Below are 18080 nucleotides of genomic sequence, written 5' to 3' on the forward strand. Positions count from 1 at the left end.
ATTCTGATGTGAAGCCATCTGGTCCTGAGCTTTTTTGTCATAAGCTTTTTTATTGTTTCTGCATTCTCAGTGCTTAATATTGGTCTGTTCATGAAGTCTGTTTCTTCCTGGTTAAGTCTAGGAAGATGGCGTGATTACAGGTATAGGTCCATTTCCTCCATGTTGTCAAATTTCTGAGCATAGAGTTTTTTGTAGTCAAAAATAATCTCTTGTATCTGTGATATCTGAAGTTATTTCCTCCTTTTTGTTTCTGATTGAGGTTATTAAAGATTTTATGTTTCTTTTGATGGTTAATCTGGCCAATGATTTATCAATTTTATTTATCTCCTTGATGAACCAATTTTTTGTTTCATTAATTTTCTGCATGACTCTTTTTTAAACTCATTTATTTCTGGTTATTTATTTCCTTCTGCTGGGTTTGAGATTGGATTATTCTTCCTTTTCCATTTAAGGTCATTCATTATATTGTTGATGTGCTCTATTTCTGGTTTTTTTTTTTTTTTTTTTTTTTTTAGATGTAGGCATGTAGTGAGATAAATTTCCCTCTTAGGACTGTTTTTGCAGTGTCCCACAGGTATTGGTAGCTTTTGTCTTCATTTTTGTTATGCTTATGGAAGTTAATTATTTTTTCTTTTATCTCTTCCTTTACCCAACTGTCATTCAGCAGAAGGTTGTTTAATTTCCATACCATTGTGCATGGATGAAAACTTTTGTTGGAGTTCCAGCTTTATTTCCTTGTGGTTTGAGAAGATACAAGGTATCGTTACATTTTTTTTTTTTTTGAGGTATGATTTGGGTGCTAGGATATGATCTATTTTGGAGAATGTTCCATGGGCTAATGAGAAGAAGTATATTCCTTAGCTTGTGGTGGTGTGTTCTGTATATGTCTATAAAGTACAGTTGTTCTAGGGTTATGTTTAAGTCCCTTGTGTCTCTGTTTAATTTCTTTTTAGAGGATCTGCCCAATTCTATAAGTGGAGTGTTAAAGTCCCCTACTATTATGGTGTTATTGGATATCATATTGTGCAGATTAATTATGTTCTGTGTCATAAATCTAGGATCAGTTAAGTTGGGTGCATAAATATTTGTAATTGAAATGTCATCTTGTTGCATTTTTCCCTTGACCAGTATGAAGCATCCATCTTTGTCTTTTTTGACTTTAATTGCTTTAAATCCACTTGTACCTGCAAATATGATTGCAACTCCTCCATTCTTTCTGTTTTCCTTTAGCCTAAAATATTGTTTTATGTCCCTCTACACTGAGTCTTGCTTTGTTCCTCAAGGCTAGATGTGTCTCCTGCAGACAGCATAAACATGGGTTGTGCTTTTTCATCCAATCAGTCATCCTGTGCCTCCTCAGTGGGTAATTCAAGCCATTAACATTTATCAATAGAATTGATAAGTGTGGTGGCATTCTATTCATCTTATTTTGTGAAAGTCCATTGCTTAGTTTTATCTTTTGTGTCACTGTAGAAGCTCAGTTTTGTTATTTGGTTTCTGGGTGTTTAGTTTGCTGGTGGTCCATTGTGATGGTTAGTGTGTAGAATATGTCTAAGTATTTCCTGTAGAGCTGGTCTGGTTATAGCAAACTTCCTCAATGTTTGCATATTGGTAATGTGTTTAATTCCTTCATCAATTTTAAAGCTTAGTTTAGTTGTATATAGTATTTTGGGCTCAAAATTGTTTTATTTTAATGTTTAAAGGTAGCTGACCCTTCTCTTCTGGCTGGAAAGCTTTGATAAATTTGATGTCACCCTGAAGGATGTGAACCTGTAGGTCAATTGGTGCTTTCTTCTGACTGTTGCAGAATTGTTTCTGTTGTCTTGACTTTGGACAAGTTCATGACAATGTGTTTTGGAGAAGCTCTATTTAAGTTGAGACAAACTGTGGTTTAACATAACTCTGAGATGAATATGTCAGAATTTTTGGTGATACTTGGGAAATTTTCATTCATGACATACTCTAGTAGGGCTTCAATTCCTCTGGGACATTGTTCTTCCCCTTCTGGGATGCATATAATTTATATGTTTCAATGCTTCATGAAGTCCAATAATTCTCTCAGGGAACATTCTGCTTGATCTCTCTTTTTCTCTGCCCCTTGAACTGTCTGAGTTAGCTCAAGAGGTTTATCTTCTACCTCTGAGATTCTTTCTTCCCCATGATCCACCCTGTTATTAATACTTTCTACTGTATGTTTAAGTGTCTTGATTGACTACTTCAATTTCTAAAGCTCCACAATATGCTTTCTGTATTTTTCATATCTTTCATCCCATATTTGGTTCTGTTTTTTGGATTTCCTTTTTGTTATTATCCACTTTCTCAGCAATTTCCTTCATTTTTCTCTATACATATTTTAAATCCCCTTTCTGTCATTTCTATAAATTCTTTATTAGTGGAATCCTTTGCAGTAGCAACTTCATGATCTCTTGGAGTGGTTTCACTGTTCTGGTTTTTCATGTTGCCAAAATTTTTCTGTTGTTTCTTCCTCACGATTGTTTTATTTTTGTCTGCTTCCTTACCCGACTTTTTCCTTTCAATTCCTTCTCCTCCTTAAGTTGCCTTGTCTCAGTCCTTAGATCTTGAAGTTTCCTTTGATCTATGACTAAAAGAAAGAGAAGAGCAAGTAATAGCAATGGAGAAGGGATTTTAAAAAAGAGAGAGAGAAAAGGAAAGAGGGGGAACAGGTAAGATTGACAAAAAAAGAACAAAAGAAAGAGAGGGACAGGATAAATAGTGTTACTCACAGGGGTGTTTTTACCTACACCAATAATTCCCAGCCTCTTAGGGGCTGGGTTGGTTATATCCCTAGAGATCAGGAGCAAACTGCCATCTTAAGTAGTTAGAAGACCCGACCTCCAGCAAATAGAGGAGAAAAACAAAAATACTATAAAGCAAAGCTAAACATTTTGGAGAACAAAAAGAATAACAGGAGGAGAAATACTAGCAAAATAGTCCTTACTAATGAAGAATGAAACAATGAAAAAATATAATTACAGGAAGGAAAAAAATATAGCGGGGAAAAGGTGAAGAAGAATTTTTTTAAGTGGAAAAAAATTATATTTTGCCTGTTGGTCTTCTGGGGTAGGAGATGCTACTTATGATGCTTATACAGCTTTATAAGATGGAGGCAGGAAATCTATATCTTGCCAAGGAGAAATGGTCTCATTTTTTTTCCTGATTTCTTTGTACTCAGTCCCCACATGTTTGAAGCCTGAAGATCTCATTAGCCTGCTTAATAAGAATGCCTCAGCCACTCCAAACTGTGTCCATTGGCCATGCAGTGGTTTTCCCAAGAAAAGATTGTGGCACACAAATCTCCTCATGGGTGGCTGTCCAGTTTATTAGGAAGAAGAACTAGACTCCCACTAGAGCCCTGAGAGTTTATCCTGAAAGGGTGTTTTCCCACAGTGGCTACACCCTATCTGGCTTGAAGTTTCTTGGCAGAGCCCACCAGCCAAATGTAGCTATAGTCCTTTCTCCCTGATATTACCACATGTGGCTTCACAGAAGCTGTTTATAGTCTGCAATAATCTTGCACCACCTCCAAGGGCAAATTTAAAAAAAAAATAACTGAAAAAGCAAAGCTAAAGCCATAAATAAATAGGCCATTTTAACCCATTTTTAGAAACAGTTATAGCATATTCAACTTGTACTTACAAGTAAAACAAAATGAGTGTTTCTCCTTTTAATGATAAGCTAAACTAATTAAATCTTTTTGTTTTACTTTTCCTGTTCTGTGAACGTTTCTGATATTACTAAAGAAGATACAGTTCATTAAATTTATCTGGGACTAACTTTCCGTGGAAAAAAGAATACGACAATAGAAAAATAAAATATAATGGAAACATAGAAAGAATTAAAGGATATTTTTTGACTGACACAATGTATATTATTATTTAAACATTATCACACATGAACTAATATCAGCAGAGTACTAAATTAATGAAACCGGGTTCATGGTTAGATGATTAACTGAAGAGAAAAGTATATATCACATTATTTTTGTGCAGTAATGAAATATGCACTCTGTATAAATAACATAAAGGATGCTCTTTAAGTAAATTTAATTACTGTCCATGTATCTGGAAAATAACTGCATTTACTCTCACTAGATTTTTAAGTGAAAAGGGAACTGGAAATCACATGACTTCATCATTAAATGTAATTAAACTATCATAAAGTGTTTTAAAAATTATGTCTTAGAAATAAACACTTAAATGTAACCATACTTGGCAAATAGAGACTAGGAGGTTCAAAAATTAAGTTCAAAAACTCATCCTAGAAAATGTGCTACATATCTTATTGCTGCATATCACTACAATCATTAAAGTACTCAGTTTTTATTTACTAGTCACGAGGACAATATCTTCTATTAATATTTCTCAACATTATATTCACTATCTGATAAAATTCATTCTAAAACAAAAAATTTACATATAATTTGTAATTTTTTTCTGAAGCATACCTGATTTTAATGAAGTGGATTCACATCCCATAGAAATTTGGGGGAAGCCTACTCAAAATTTTTGATATTAATGTCAATATTTCCTTGAATCTTTGGTGTTCTTCTAAAAATGTACATGAACAGCTTAGAGAGTTGAACAAGATAGTGAATTACAACTTTCCAATGATTGGATTCCCTCCCAGAAACATCAATTTGAACAAAAAAATCTAGAAATACCTTAAAAGAGGCTATGAAAATCAAATCAAATTAGAGATAAAAGTACCTCACTATAGCATAATAATAAGAAAGATGCATTAATGTGTTTGTTAGCCATTCGCCTGTCTTCTTTAGAGAAGGTTATATTCATCTCACTTGCCCACTGATAAAAGGGATTATTGGCTCTTTTGTTGTTGCTTAATCTGAGTTCTTTGTAGATTCTAGTTATCAAGCTTCTGTTCAATTTATAATATGCAAATACCTTTCCCATTCGGATGGTTGTCTATTTGCTTTGGCTGTTGTCTTCTTAGCTGTACAGAAGCTATTCAGTTTAATTAAGTCCCATTTGTTTATTTTTGTTTTTGTGATTGCCACTGTAGTCTTCTTCATAAAGTCTTTCCCTAGTCCAATACCTTCAAGTGTTTTCTCACACTTTCTTGAAGGATTTATATCATTTCATGCCTTAGATTTAGATCATTTATTGATCTTGAATAAATTTTAGAGTGAAGAAAGGTGCAGGTCCAGTTTCAGTCTTTTACATGTGGTTATCCAGTTCTCCCAGCACCAGATGAATGGCTAGCAAACATATGAAAAAATATTCATCATCCCTAATCATCAGAGAAATGCAAATCAAAACCATCCTAAGATATCACCTAGCCCCAGTGAGAATGGCCCACATCACCAAGTCTCAAAGCTGCAGATGCTGGTGTGGATGTGGAGAGAAGGAAATACTTTTACACTTCTGGTGGGACTGCAAACTAATACAAACATTTTAGTAGGAAGTACACAGAATCCTCAAAGAATTCAACGTAGACCTCCCATTGAACCCTATAATCCCATTACCTGGCATCTATCCAGAAGAAAAAAAATAATTTTATCATAAGGACATTTGTACCAGAATGTTTATTGAAGCTCAATTTACAATTACCAAATTGTGGAAACAAACTAAATGCCCACTCATACAGGAATGGATTAACAATCTGTGGTATATGTATAACATGGAATACATGGTGACTTTACATCTTTTGTATTAACCTGGATGGAACTGAAATACATTCTTCTTAGTAATGCATTACAAGAACAGAGAAGCAAGAATCCAATGTACTCAATTCTTGTATGAGGACAATTGAGGCTATAGGCTACCAGCATACTCTTAAGGTGTGCTAGTTTCACTGTCCATGAGTTTCAGGTGCACTTCAGTGCTATGCCACCCTTGGAAGCCACAGGATTCCAGCTTAGTTCTTAACCTACTTTAGTGGTCCTGGGTTTAGAATATCCATCCCCCACCACTATAGGAACTTTAGTAGTTATCTACTTAGTAATCATTTTAGATGACCCTGTCCAGAATCTCTTGGCAAGCTGACTGTGGTGGGGCATTCTTCAACAAATCAAGAATCTAAAGATCAGAATAAGCATCTACCTCTTCAATATACAGAAATTAACACACATGACCACGATGATCAAAAGCAATTGTGGATACATTACAACACCAAATGGACAAAATAAAGAGCTAATGACCAACCCCAAAAGATGAAGATATATAAGGTTCTAGAGAAAATATTCTAGATAACAAACTTTTAAAAACCCCAGAGGAACAGCCCCCAAAATAAATAAAATAATAATTGACCAGAATGTTAAATTTAGAAGAATGTTTGAAGTGATTTAGAAAATCAAAGCAAAATCTTGTGGGTAATATCTGCAAGGAAAAAATATATACAATAGAGAGCAGCAACAGCATAATTAATTAAGGGAAGAAAGAACATATTAATTCAAACATGGATTATTTGAAAATAAATAGAGGAGAAAAAATGAAAATAAAATAAAATAAAAGAATGAAAAGGAACTAAGATGGCAGCTCAGTAACAGCTTCTGTGCAGCCAGCGGCAGTGAGAGTGGGGAGAGAAGACTCCAAGCCTCTCTGGACAGTGGTTTTTGCCCAGAGACTTCCTTTTGGTGACACAAGAAAACAGCAAGAGACTTCTGGACCCCACAAAGAGGACAGAAGCAGTGGAAATCTGGCAAGTGGTAGGTGCGTTTGTTTGGTCAGAGAGTGCCTGCAGCTGTAACCATAGCAACAGCAAGACTGCTAGCAGGAAAAGCCTTATCTGTGGACTACTTTGGGTTTTTTGGACTTGGCTACTCGATTGAACTGCCTTGGGAGATCTTGGGTCGGTGTGTGGAGGCCTTTGGGTGTTATCTGGGTCCCTGGGCTTAGCTGCTGAGCTGGAAAGGAGCAAATAATGGTTCAGCTGTGGGCTGCCCACACAGCTTCTGTGGGGGAGCTGCCACATCGTGTTGCAGCACGGGGATGGCCAGGAGATCTGGGGTTGAGTAATCTAGTGACTGAGCTGCCCCAAGGTGGCAGGGGACATGGAGACACTGGGGAAGTGCGGAGATCTGAGTGTTTGGCAGATTAACAACCTTGGCCCTCAGGGTCATAGAAGGAGACTGGATATGGCACACTGGATAAGCAGGCAGCCACTCCAGGACAGATCCCAGGGATAACTGCTTTCCTTGGAAATCTTCTGCTTTGCCAAGGTTCATAGTTTGGAGTGTGTTTTAAGTCGGCTGAGGAAACTTTTGGGCTCCCAAGCCTGTGGGATCTGAGAGATCAGCAGAGGACTCCAGTCTCCATTGCATACAGCTGTATCAACATTGCAATTAACATCTCATACCTCAGAATATCACCTGTTGCCCAGATAATATTCAGCAAGATATATATATAGTTTGGTTTTTTGGTTTAGTTTTTTTTTTTTTCTTAATTTCAACATTTTTCCTTGACATTTTTCTTTTTTTTTCCTTTTTTTTCACTATTCTAGTTAAATACAATCTTCCATTTTTGCCTTTTTTAACAATTAGAATTTCATTTTTGCCTGTGTTTCTGCCCCTATTATTTGTTTTATTTTTCCCCCCAATTTTATCCCATAAGAGGTTTTGCTTGTTTGATTTGGTTTGATTTATACTATTTTTATCTTTCTTCTCTAACTGGTGGACGAGGGGTACTGTGTCTGATTTGGCTAGCAAAGAGCTGTTGACCTCAAGGGAATCACCCAACCCAGCACCCCCAGAGGTTGGGGTCTTTAAGGTTGGGTCATAGTACCCTACTATATACCTATATTACTCCTGTTTTTTTCTTTTGGTGCCTTTCTTCTTTTTATCAATATTTCCTTCTACTCACCCCCTCTTCTTTCTCTTTTTTCTTTCTTTTTAAAATCTTTTTTCCCTTCTTGCTTTTCAATCTTCTCATCCTTCTGGTCCCGTACCAAAAGGACTCATTAAAACTTTGGGCCAGTGGTACAGTAACTTAAAGAGCAAGAAGAAGTGAAAGAAAAATTAGTGTAAGGAAAAAGATATAGAAAACACTCATGAAGAATCAGCAGAAAAATCCTGGCAACATGAAATACCAGTCCAGAGCAACCCCTTCAAGGAACCATGAGGTAGATACAGCAGATTTATCCTATAAAGAAATATTAGAAATGACAGAAGGAAAATTTAAAATACAGATGATGAAAACAATGAAGGAAATTGCTGAGAAAGTGGAAAATAATCAAAAAACAATGAAATAAATTGCTGAGAAAGTGGAAAATAACCAAAAGGAAATTTGAAAAAAGAATCAAATAAGAGATGAACGATACAAGGAATATAGAAAGGATATAGCAGGCTAAAGGAACTGAAGCAGTCAATTAGGGAACTTAAAGATGCAATAGAAAGTATCAAGAACAGATTAGATCATGCAGAAGAAAGAATTTCAGAGGTAGAGTATAAAGCTCTTGAGATAACTCAGATAGTTAAAGAGGCAGAAAAGAAGCTAGAGAAAGCAGAAAATCCACTGACAAAATTATGGGACTTTATGAAGCCTTTAAACATATGAGTTATAGGTATCCCAGAAGGGGAAGAAGAATGCCCCAGAGGAATGGAAGCCATTCTAGAAAATATTATGAATGAAAATTTCCCAAATATCACTAAAGATTCTGATATACTCCTTTCAGAGGGATATTGGTCAACTCAACTCAAATAGAACTTCTAGAAGGCACATTGTGACGAAGCTATCTAAAGTCAAGACAAAAGAAAAGATTTTGCAAGCTGCCAGGAGTAATCGCCAACTGACCTACAGGGGCAAATCTATCAGGGTGACTGTGGACATCTCTAATGAAACTTTTAAAGCCAGAAGACAATGGTCATCTACCTTTAATCTACTTCAACAGAACAATTTCCAGCCCAGAATTCTATATCCCACTAAGATAAGCTTCAAAATTGACAGAGAAATCAAATCTTTTATTGATATACAAACATTGAGGACATATGCCCCAACAAGACCAGCTTTACAGGAAATATTTCAACCTGTTATACACACTGACCATCACAATGAACCTTCAGCAAAGTCAACACCCAGAAATTAAAGGACGAAACCTAGTTTCCACAATGATGCAAAAGACAAAACTAAGGAACAGACTTTCACAAAATAAGATGAATAGAACGCTACCACACTTACCAATTATCTCAATAAATATCAATGGCTTGAATTCCCCACTGAAAAGGAATAGATTGGCTGCTTGTATTAAAAAACACAAGCCATCTATTTGCTGTCTGTAGGAAAAACACCTCATGGCAAAAGACAATTAAGGGTGGCAGCTGTGGCTCAAAGGAGTATGGTGCTGGCCCCATATGCCAGAGGTGGTGGGTTCAAACCCAGCCTTAGCCAAAAACTGCATTAAAAAAATACATATTAAAACTCAGAGTTAAGACTTGGCAGTCAATTATTCAGGCAAACAGAATTCAGATGAAAAGAGGGGTTGCAATCTTATTTTCAGATTTAAGTGGATTTAAAGCAACTGAAGTCAAAAAAGAGAATGATGGTCACTTCATATTGGTCAAGGGAAAAATACAACAAGAAGACATTTCAATTCTAAATATTTATGCACCCAATTTAAATGCTCCCAGATTCTCAAAACAGATCTTGCTTAGTCTGAGCAATATGATATCCTAAGACACCATGATAACAGGGGACTTTAACCCCCTACCTCAGAGCTAGACAGATCCTCTAAACAGAAATTAAACACAGCTATTAGAGATTTAAATGAGACCCTAGAACAATTGTGCCTGATAGATGTATATAAAACACTCCATCCCAATGATAAAGAATATACATTCTTTGCATCATCCCATGGAACATTCTCCAAAATTGATCATATCTGAGGACACAAAATAAAACTCAAAAGAATAAAAAGAATTGAAATTCTACCTTGCATCTTCTCAAACCACAAGGCACTAAAAGTGGAACTAAACTCCAACAAAAATGCTTAACCTCACACAAAGGCATGGAATTTAAACAACCTTGTGCTGAATGACATTTGGGTGGAAGAAGAAACAAAAAAGAAAATCATTAACTTCCTTCAGTATAACAACAAAGAATATCCAAGTTACCAAAACCTATGGGTTACAGCAAAAGCAGTCCTGAGAGGAAAATGTATCGCTTTAGAAGACCACATTCGAAAAACAGAAAGAGAGCACATCAACAAACTCACAAGCCATCTGATGGAATTGGAAAAATAAGAACAATCTAAGTCTAAACCCAGAAGAAAAAAAGAAATATCCAAAATTAAATCAGAGATTAATGCAATTGAAAACAAAAGAATCATTCAAAAAATTAATGAAACAAGGAGTTGGTTTTTTTAAAAAATAAATAAAATACATAAATCTTTGGCCACACTAACTAGAAATAAAAAAGTAAAATCTCTAGTAAACTCAATCAGAAATGAGGAAGGGGAAATAACAACTGATGCCACAGAGATACAGGAGATTATCTCTGAATACTACCAGAAACTTTATGCCCAGAAATTTGACAATGTGAAGGAAATGGATCAATATTTGGAATCACATCCTCTCCATAGACTTAGCCCAGATGAAATAGATTCCTTCCTGAACAGACCGATTTCAAGCACTGAGATCAAGGAAACAATAAAAAATCTCCCAACAAAATAAAATGCCCTAGTCCAGATGGCTTCACACCAGAATTCTATCAAATCTTCAAAGAAGAGCTTATTTCTACACTGCAGAAATTATTCCAAAAGATTGAGGAGGAAGGAATCTTTCCCAACACATTCTATGCAGCAAATATCACCCTGATACCAGAACCAGGAAATGACCCAACTAAAAAGGAGAATTTCAGACCAATTTTACTAATGAACATAGATGCAAAAAATCTCAACAAAATCTTAGCCAATAGAGTACATCTTCTCATCAAAAATCATACATCATGATCAAGTAGGTTTCATCCCCGGGATGCAAGGCTGGTTTAATATATGCAAGTCCATAAATGTTATTCACCATATCAACAGAAGCAAAACCACAGACTTTATGATCCACTCAATACTTGCAGAAAAAGCATTCAATAAAATCCAACATCCTTTTCTAATTAGAACCCTGAGGAGTACAGGCATACGTGGCACATTTCTTAAACTGATTGAAGATATCTAATGCCAACCCACAGCTAATATTTTACTGAATGGAGTAAAATTGAAAGCTTTTCCTTTTAGAACTGGAACCAGACAAGGTTGTCCTCTGTCACCATTTCTATTCTACATAGTGCTGGAATTTCTAGCCAAAACAATTAGATAAGACAAGACAATAAAGGGCATCCAAATGGGAGCAGAGGAGGTCAAACACTCCCTTTTTGCTGATAATACGATCTTATGCTTAGAGAACGCTAAAGACTCAACCACAAGACTCTTGGAAGTCATCAAAAAATACAGTAATATCTCAGGATATAAAATCAATGTCCACATGTCAGTTGCCTTTGTATATGCCAACAACAGCCAACAGGAGAGGTTAATTAAGGACTCAACTCCCTTCACCATAGCCCCCCCCCCCAAATGAAATACTTGGAATATACCTAACAAAAGAGGTGAAGGACCTCTCTAAAGAAAATTATGAAACCCTAGGAAAGGAAATAGCAGAGGACATTAACAAATAGAAGAATATACTGTGCTCATAGCTGGGAAGAATCAACATTGTTAAAATGTCTATACTTCCCAGAACAATTTACTGATTCAATGCCATCCCTATTAAAATAGCAATATCCTACTTTCAAGACTTGGAAAAAATGATTTGGTGTTTTGTATGGACTGAGAAAAATTCCCATATAGCTAAGGCAGTTCTTAGTAATAAAAACAAAGCCAGGGGTATCACCATATCAGATTTTAGGCTGTATTACAAGGCCGTAGTGTTCAAGATAGCATGGTACTGTCACAAAAGTAGAGACATAGATACTTGGAATCGAATAGAAAACGAGGACATGAAACCAACAACTTACAGCCACCTAATCTTTGATAAACCAAACAAGAATGTCCACTGAGGGAACAACTCCCTATTCAATAAATGGTGCTGGGAGAATTGGATATCGACATGTAAAAGACTGAAACTGGACTTGCACCTTTATCCACTCACAAAAGTTGATTCAGAGGCAGCACCTGTGGCTCAAGGAGTAGGGCACCGGCCCCATATACCAGAGGTGGTGGGTTCAAACCTGGCCCCAGCCAAAAACTGCAAAAAAAAAAAAAAAAAACAAAAAAAAAAAAAAAGTTCAGGATGGATAATGGACTTAAATTTAAGGCATGAAACAATAAAAAACCTCAAAGAAAGACTAGGAAAAACACTGGAAGATATAGTCCTGGGGAAAGACTTTATGAGGAAGGCTGCCATGGCAATAGCAACAACAGCAATAATAAACAAATGGGATTTAATTAAACTGAAAAGCTTCTGTGTAGCCAAGGAGATAACAACCAAAGTAAATAGACAACCTACCCAATAGGAAAGGATATTTGCATATTTTGAGTCAGACAAAAGCTTAATGACCAGGATCCATACAGAAATTCAATTAATCTACAAGAAAAAAACCAACAATCTCATACATCAATGGGGAAGAGAGATGAATAGAATGTTCTCTAAAGATGACAGATGAATGGCTAGCAAACACATGAAAAAATGCTCATCATCCCTAATTATTAGAGAAATGCAAATTAAAACCACCCTGAGATATGATCTAACCCCAGTGAGAATGGCCTATATCACAAAATTTCAAAACTGCAGATGCTGGTGCCGATGTGGAGAAAAAGGAACACTTTTACATTGCTGGTGGGACTACAAACTAATACAACTTTTTTAGAAGGAAGTATGGACAAACCTCAACAAACTCAAACTAGACTTCCCATTTGATCCTGCAATCCCATTATTGGGCATCTGCCCAGAAGGGAAAAAAAATACTTTTATTATAAAGACACTTGTACTAGGCTGTTTACTTCAGCCTAATTTACAATCGCTAAAATGTGGAAACAGCTGAAATGCCCTTCAACCCAGGAATGGACTGGTAAGCTGTGGTATATGTATACCATGGAATGTTATTCAGCCATTTAAAAAAAAATGGAGATTTTGCAGCGTTTTTACTAACCTGGATGGAGGTGGAACACATTATTCTTAGTGAAGCATCACAGGAATGGAGAAGTATGAATCCTATGTATTCAACTTTAATATGAGGACAATTAATGACAATTAATGACATGGTGGGGCATGGGTAAGGGGAGAGCAGACAGAGAAGGAGGGATGGGGTGAGCAAAAGAAAAAGAAGAAGAAAAGAAAAGAAAATAGTGACTAATTCTCACATAAATTGGATTTAATTTGGAGCAAAGTACATTACTTAAACATTAATTTTTAATTCTCCTTGTTAATATGTTGTGAAGGATATTGCATCCTCATTTATAAGTTAAATATGTTTGTAATTTCCCCTTTATAATGATATATTTTCTCCAATTTCAATATCAGGTGTATCCAGATTAAGTAGAACGATTTCGAGGTATTTCTTCTTTTACTATTGTCTAGAAGATTTGTCATGATCTGTTTTTTGAAATTATCTTTTACTTTTATTTATAAATATTAGTTATCTATTTTTTGAGACTTTCGGGAAAAAATAATAAGAAGAAGTTAACTGATGACTCCATACTGAATCTCAGAGTCAAAGTATTTTATAACAGACATTCTCTTATTTGACAATGTGAATGTTACTTTCTTTGCATTATTATTGTTATTATTGCTTAATATTTCGATGCAACAATTGTCTGATTTCTTTTCTGAATATATTTATCTTTGTTCATTCTTTATGAGGTTTTTGTTTCTAGTCCTTGTTTTAAACATTGTTATTATTATTACATTTTAAGCCTTTTTAATTTTGTGAAGGCAAAAAGTGGAAACCTAATAAACACATGTATATGTTAAAAAAAAAAACACTTCTGATTCCTAGGTTTCTTCCCCCAGAAATGTGCAAGAATTGACATTTTAAAACATTCAGTCCTTTGATTTTGATACTGTTTAACAAACAGACTGCCAAAGAGCTAATAATAATAAAAGTGAGAAAGATTGTAAATAGAAAGAAATGTTAGTTGTAAGATTTCTTAAAACTGAAGGAAATTAGAAAATCGGTCATTCCACCCATCTGAACCTCACTTTTCTTGTCTTTACAATAAAAGTACATACCCTATCAATGTACAAAGTTATGATTTAATAAACATAATTTAAAAAATAAATAAGAGAAAGGAATAAAAAAGGAAGATATATATGAAAAAAATACATACCCTCCCCCAAAAAACGAAAAGTAGTAAAGTTAATGGGATTTATTTGACTTAATTAAAAGAACAAATTTTCAAGTCATTTGAATTTAAGATACAATAGAGAAATACAAATAGGTAGAAAAGTTATCCTAAAAATATTACTAGAAAACTTTCCAACTGTGGAGAAAGTTACAAATATTCAGGTACATGAAAGTCAAAAGTCAAAAATCATATTCAAGCCAAAGAAGACTACTCCAAAACATCTTGTCAAATTCTCAAATATCAATGACAGAAAATCTTCAAAGCAGTAATAGAAAAGAAGCAAATAGCATATAAAGTGGTTTTTATACGCCTAAACTCAGACTTCTAAACATAAATCCTACAGACCAGAAGGGAGTGGAATAATATATTTAAAGTGATGTAGGAAAAAATTTAATGAATAATACTGTATTCAACAGAGCTGTCTTTCAGAAATGAAAGAAAAATAAAGGCTTTCCCAGATAAATGAAAGCTAAGGGAGTTCATCACTACAATAGTTTAAGAAAGTCTAAGATGAAAGGAAATAATGCTAGTGATCAATACAAAAACATCTGAAAGTATAAAACTCAATGGTGAAGGTTGGTACATGGTCAAATTTAGGAGACTTTAATACTGTAATGGTTGTGTATAAGTGCCTTATATTTGTAGTATGAAGGTTAAAAGACAAAGCTATTAAAAATAACAATAACCTTAAGAAATTGTTAAAGGATTTACAATATAATAAAATGTAATTTATGAAATCCAAAATTCAAAATGTGTTGGGGTGAAGTAAAATTTTAAAGATTTTGTGTTATTTTTTATATCTAATTTATCAGCTTAAAATAATCTGCGACAACTATGTGAATTTTTTAAAGTTTCATAATAACCACAAATCAAAAACATTATAGACACAATAAAAACACCAATAGCACAGAATCAAAATATACTGCTAGAGAAAACACTTAACCACAAACAAAGACAGAGGAATAAATTAAGAAAGAATATAAAAAAAGGCATATAAAACAATAAAATATTAGTAACAATTCCCTGCATATCAATAGTTATCTAGAATCTAAATGGAATGGAATAAATTCTCAAATCAAAAGCTATAGAATGATTGAATGGATGAAAATAAATGTAGTCTATATGCCTACAATAAACTTACTTCACCTGTAAAGACACACATTGATGAAAAGTGTAGGGATTGAATAAGATATTCCATGTAAATGGAAACCAGAGAAGAGCAGGAATAGTTATACTTATATCAGATAAAATAGACGTTAATTCAGGTGAAGCCTGGGACTGTGTGAGTCTTCATTCCGCCTTTTCAGCTCAGGGTGTGAGTCAGGGCACATTAGGGCATTGATTCCAAGGAAGACGAGGATCCAGGGCTGTGCCGCTGTGTTGTCCACCTCTCATTCCCTGGCACCAAGGCTCTCGAGCCCCAGGGTGATTTTTTTCCTTGTCCCCTCCACCTCCTGGTCCCTGGCCCAACATGATACTGACCAAAGCCCAGTATGACAAGATAGCCCAGTGCCTAGTGTCTGTGCCACCCACCAGGCAGAGCCTGAGGAAGCTGAAACAGAGGTTCCACAGTCAATCTCAGGCCACTCTACTGAGCTTCTTCTTCCAGGATACCAGAAGCGTATTAAAAGAACGCATACCAAACATACTTTGGAAGCAATTGAAAGTTATTACCAGAGGTACCTGAATGGAGTGGTAAAAAATGGAGCCACCCCAGTGCTCCTGGAGCTGGCCAATGATGTGCACTATGTACCCTCATTAATGGCTCGGCTTATACTAGAGAGGTGTCTACAGTAACACGAAGGAACTCCACCCTCCAATTCTGTTATAAATAGTATGTTACGAGACCCTTCTCAGATTCCAGATGGAGTTCTAGAAAATCAGGTCTATCAGTGCATCGTGAATGACTGCCATTATGGATCACTGGTGGAATGACTGCATCAAGCATGCCATTTGTTATGAGCATGAGGTCCTGCTGCGACACTTCCTTCTAGAGAAAAACTTGTCCTTCCAGGATGAAGATCGGCTCTGTGCAAAGGATTGTGACAAAACACCAGACTTTACCTTACAATTTCCAGTTGCTTTAGAAAGGCAAATAATTCACTGTATTGAAAGCAAAGCTTCATTAGGTGATGAAAGTAGCCACCATGCTTACCTGAATGACCACTTCTGGAGCTACGGGAATAGGTTTGGGCCAGGCTTAGTCATCTACTGGTACGGATTTATCCAGGAACTGGACTGTAACCAGGAGAGGGGCATGCTGCTCAAAACCTGTTTCCCCACAGACATCGTCACCTTAGGCCACAGCTTAGCTTGACCCTGAAGATCCTGGAAAAGGAGCTGGGAGGAAAAGGTGAATCCAGAAGCAATTTTATTTTCCTGCAGCATAAACTCCTAGCAACATCTACCCTGACCTTCTACTAGGTCACACCACCACCTATTTAGACAAACATATTGTGGCAGGTGCCTGTAGTCCCAGCTACTTGGGAGGCTGAGACAAGAGAATCGCTTAAGCCCAAGAGTTTTAAGTTGCTGTGAGCTGTGACACTATGGCACTCTACCGAGGGCGACATAGTAAGACGCTGTCTCAAAAAAGAAAAAAAAATAAAACAGTGCTCCAGGTGAGGCTTGAACTCACAACCTTGGCATCACCAGGACGCACTGTCATATTAGTGCCATGCGCTAACCAATTGCGCCACTGGAGCTATAGGAGTCTTGGTGCTCACGAGACAATTTCAGTTGTTCATAGCTAAGTGACTTCACTGGACAGCTCCACTTTGTGTTCCATATGCAAATAAAAATTAAAATAAAAAAGGGCGGGGCCTGCGGCTCAAAGGAGTAGGACGCCAGCCGCATATGCCAGAGGTGGCTGGTTCAAACCCAGCCCCAGCCAAAAACGGCAAAAAAAAAAAAAAAAAAAAAATACACACACATATATATTTGCCGGGAATTGTGGCTGGCATTGTGGCTGGCACCTGTAGTCTCAGCTACTTGGGAGGCTGAAGCAAGAGAATCGCTTGAGCCCAAGAGTTTGAGATTGCTGTGACCTGCGACGCCAAGGCACTCTACCAAGGGCGACATAGTGAGACGCTGTCTCAAAAAGGAAAAAAAAAAAAAAGGAGTTTCTGTTTTCTTTCATCCCTTGCTGATGTGAACAGCCAATAATTACAGATACAACCCACTCATTATCACCATTTCTGTCCGTGTCAAACAGTTAGTTTATAGATAGTCATAATCTTTCTTTCTTCCGGATAGTTTCTCTTTGTATGTCGAACAAAAGAAAAAAATGTGAAGACTGAAAGGTGTGATTTTTCAATTTTCCTCCCAGTTACCAAATCACCTTCTTATTTTTTTCTAAGTCCCTATTCATTACCTCTCCCTATCCCTTTCTCTTCGTGTGCATTCACAGAGAGCCAGTGTCGCACTGCCGTCACGGAATAATCTAGCATAAACTTAGAAAAGCTGAAGGCGCAAAGTCTGGAACTAAATTTTCGTACCCACCACTTTCAGTAAAGTGCTGTGTGCCTGTGCTGTGTGCCTGTTTTGTTGTCTCTATAGTTTCATAACTTCTGTGACATTAGGTCAAGCTGAAGAAATATAGCTGGTGAGAATTTCCTCTTTTTATAATGCTTATTTGAATGCCTAGCATTTTACACCACTTGTCTCACTTAAAAATATTAATCACCTTGTGCCTGGAAACCACATTCATGGATGCCGAACTGAGAGGAGAGGACTGAAACTCACTTCTAGCACTGAGAAGAGTTTATCTTTAAACACAG

At 36.2% G+C, this 18080-nt stretch overlaps 1 non-coding gene and 1 pseudogene across 1 annotated transcript; one reads left to right on the forward strand and one right to left on the reverse strand.

Moving 5' to 3' along the window:
- The first annotated feature begins 15772 nt into the window (after nucleotides 1–15772).
- Nucleotides 15773–16618, forward strand: LOC100943832 (annotated as a pseudogene).
- Nucleotides 16619–16914: 296 nt separating this feature from the next.
- Nucleotides 16915–17006, reverse strand: TRNAI-AAU. Its single transcript is given in 2 exon segments — nucleotides 16915–16950; nucleotides 16969–17006. It is a non-coding gene; the product is annotated as a tRNA-Ile (tRNA).
- Nucleotides 17007–18080: the final 1074 nt, after the last annotated feature.

This window comes from Otolemur garnettii, unplaced genomic scaffold (assembly GCF_000181295.1).
Source record: "Otolemur garnettii isolate 467f Iridium unplaced genomic scaffold, OtoGar3 scaffold00227, whole genome shotgun sequence".
Classification (NCBI taxonomy): Eukaryota; Metazoa; Chordata; class Mammalia; order Primates; family Galagidae; genus Otolemur; species Otolemur garnettii.